Raw genomic sequence first — 3,723 nt, forward strand, 5'->3', positions numbered from 1 at the left:
AGCAGGAGAGAGGAGTACTGATCCTTGATGTGAGCAGCATTCAGTATATTCTTGGATCTTCATAAAGATTCAGAAATTTGTACATAGGGTGTGTATATAAATGCAATTTCTATGATAATCATACTTTGGAAATTGCTTGGATTCTGTGAGTGAGAGATGAGGGAACAGATATTTGTACTCATGTCTTAGAAAATGCAGTGGGAGGTGCTAGTAGCAATTTCCAAAGATTAGCATGTCTCTTTCAAGATCCCTCCAGTTGCTTTTTTCATTCATTTCCTCTTCTTCACAGTCTTTGGTCTCATGTTCCTTTCCTTCCAAGGCCATCCTCTGCATCCCTATATTTGGAAACAAAGGTCTGAAACATGTATTTTGTCTGCTTTTTTCACTGACGTATCCTAAGTAACGAGCACAGTACCCGACAAATAGTAGGTGCTCAATAAATATTTACTGAACAAATAAATATTCATGACTGAAGATTTTACTGACAAATGCTAAGGATACAATAAATTAACCAGGGGCGTGAGTTAGATCTTCTACAAAAATATAATAAAGAGCTCAACAATATCACACGCATAAAGGAAGGGATATATTCCAAAATCCCTATTTATTCATGTACTCATTAATTCTTTTCTTCCTATTTTCCTTTCTTCTGTCCTTCCTCCCTCTCTATGTTCCTTCCTTTCTTTATTCCTTTTTCCAATCATTATTAGTAAAATAGGTCCCCCAAGTGTTTTGTTAAGCTCTTCCTGTGAAACTTCAATTCATTCCAATTCAAAATTCACTTTATTTGTGACATTCTTCATCGATCATGCCAAGTGGTATAAATTTCTCCTTTCTGTATTAAAATTATTAATATATTGCTTTTGTCATAAGGTGGTTGACACTAGATGTTCTGAAAAGTTAGAATGGCATTTAGCTAGAACTCCTGGAAAGGGGCAGAGACATCTCCTAACTTTACAAAAAAGGAAGTAGAAAACTAAAAAAGAAAGACATTTCGACATCAGTTGGTTCCACAATCAATCCATTGCCATAACTACAAGCCAAAGAAGGTGTAAAGGTACATATTCGGCAATGTTCTGCTCCCAGAATACACAGTACTTGCCAATCTAAAGTAGTTAAAACGTTAAAAAAAAGACTTTTCTTCTATTCTTGTCTTTTTCATGTCTGTTCAGAAGTAATCCTCTACCATCAAAAGAATAGCGTGGCTGTCCTTACACTGAATGTTTTCTGCTTTAAAATATGTTGCTAAATTTATCTTCATAAATTACAAACTTGATGAGTAGTTTTTAACAAAACCATCATTAGTTCTACTACCAGTTCGACCATTAGAGATTTAACGTTGGTAGATGATCTCACAAAAAAATCACAAGAGTTAAGCATTCTGAGCTTTGTTGGCACATTGTGCCTTCTGACTTTTACTTCTTACAAATAATATAAATTGAATCAGGAAGAGACTGTTAGCCGTACACACTGAGGATTCTAATGTCCCACAAACTCCACCTGTTAAACACATCTGAGAGATTTATTCTAAATTTAGGAGAATATTTGATTGGATCCACCAGAATTGCATGAAAGAGCCAACACACTAAGCGATTTTCAAGTTAACTTGCCTCTAGAAGTACATAAGAGAGAAAAATTTTGTAAGAAACAAAATATGTGTATACACATATGGCACATGGAAAAGAAGATATCCTGGACACAAAGAGGAGGAGAAAACTTCCAAAAATTTATTTTAGTAATTAGAACAAAAGTTTTGAAAACTGCATCATCAATGTAATAAATAAGTGGTGACTGTAAAACATACAGCAAAAATATAAAAAAGGGAGAAAAAACTGAAATTAAAGAGAAGAATAAGATGAGCAGATGGAGGTGGCTGATAAAATGAAATTTTATGGTAAAATTTATACTGAAGCAGGATTACAATAAAAATTTTAAAAAACATTTGCACTGTTTGCCAAGAGTAAAAGACGCTCTTTTCAATAAGCATCATTTAATAATTTGTCATATGAAAAAATATATTTTGGCCTTTACATCATATGTAAATGGCTGTTCAGATAGAGCACAGATCTGAACGTGAGAAAAAAATGGAAAACTTGTAGAAGAAATACAGTACTTTTTCATTAATTTGTGTTAGATAAATATTTCTTAAACAGGATTCAAAAATATTTAAGCATGAAAATTAGACTGTATTAAAACTGCCATCAAAATTAAGTTATTGCAAGAGTTAAAATGATGGCCAACGAATAGAAGATGTTTTCAATAAATATTATTGCGAGAGGGCTCATTTTGGTTAAAAAAATGATCTTCAATAAGAAAGCAAGTTAATTGATAGAAAAGGCTAAAGTTTTAAGCAGGAATTTCTCAGAATGGCGGATAAACATGTCATGTCTCTAAGTTACAAAAGCAGGCATACTAATCTATTGTAGAAGTCAGGCTGGCGGCTCCGAGCTGAGCCTAAGAAGGGCAGTGTTGTCCGGGCGGCGCTGCGAACCTCCTCCCAGACCGGCTCCCCTCCCAGGGCCTTTCCCCTCTTGCCCAGGAGTTGCCTCCTCTCATGGGCCTCTGGGATCTGATATCGTGGGGTGAGGTGAGAGCAGGCCCAAGAGGATGCTTACTGCTGAGGAGCCGCAGTCGCGATCAAGATGATAGGGGTACTGACAACAGACTCTCAAACTGCTACACCAGCTGAATGCCCTGTTGGAACAGGAGTCCGGATGGATGTCAGCCAAAGGTCTGTGGCTTGAGACTAATTGAATCTGCACACGATAATGGTCTGAGAATGACTGCAAGGCTCAGGGAATTTGAAGTAAAAGATCTTAGTCTAACTCGGTTCTTTGGCTTCAACACAGAGATGTTTTCTCTACCTGTGAATTTACTGGACAGTTTCCTTTCCAAAATGGAAGTACCACTCAAGCACCTTGGGTGTGTTGGACTGAGCTGCTTCTATTTGGCTGTAAAATCAATAGAAGAGGAAAGGAATGTCCCATTGGCAACTGATTTGATCCAAATAAGCCAGTATAGGTTCACGGTTTCAGACTTGGTGAGAATGGAAAAGATTGTGTTGGAGAAGGTGTGTTGGAAAGTCAAAGCTGCTACTGCCTTTCAATTTCTGCCAACTCTATTATTCACTCATTCAAGGGAATTTGCCATTTGAAAGGAAGAATGGCCTTAATTTTGAAAGACTAGAAGTTCAACTTAAGGCATGTTACTGCAGGATCATATTTTCTAAAGCAAAGCTTTCTGTTTTGACATTGTCTATGACTCCATTGGAGAGCCAAGCCCAGAAGTGTGTAGATTTAACAGAAGGAGTAGAATGTCTTCAGAAACATTCCAAGGATTGTTACAGCAACAAAAAGCTCTTCTCTGAAGCCTCTCTCCACAATCCTGAGCCATGGATTCCAGAATTTTATAATGGATTGAAGCTGTGAAGCCTCAAAACATCACAAGTAGATTGGCATTGATGTTCTCAGATTTGGGAAAAGTGCTTAATTAACATTATGCTATAGTGGAATTATGCTTAAATTTGAATTCCTCTGTGAGGGATACAGATCAAAGCTGAGAACATGAATGTGAAATGCTAAAGACGAGCCTAGGAAGATAAGCTGTGAATCTTCATTTCTGACGTTGATCCAACTTTCTTTATTGGGTCAATATATTGTGTTTAGGTGGAATTAAAAATGGTAACCTACTTAATTGAAATTTTAAATTAAGAGGTTTACAGCA

At 36.5% G+C, this 3,723-nt stretch overlaps 1 pseudogene; it reads left to right on the forward strand.

Annotated features, from left to right (window-relative positions):
• Positions 1–2,642: 2,642 nt before the first annotated feature.
• On the forward strand, positions 2,643–3,428 carry LOC106840771 (cyclin-G1 pseudogene; annotated as a pseudogene).
• Positions 3,429–3,723: the final 295 nt, after the last annotated feature.

The sequence above is a fragment of the Equus asinus genome, chromosome 2 (assembly GCF_041296235.1).
Source record: "Equus asinus isolate D_3611 breed Donkey chromosome 2, EquAss-T2T_v2, whole genome shotgun sequence".
In the NCBI taxonomy this organism is placed as follows: domain Eukaryota; kingdom Metazoa; phylum Chordata; class Mammalia; order Perissodactyla; family Equidae; genus Equus; species Equus asinus.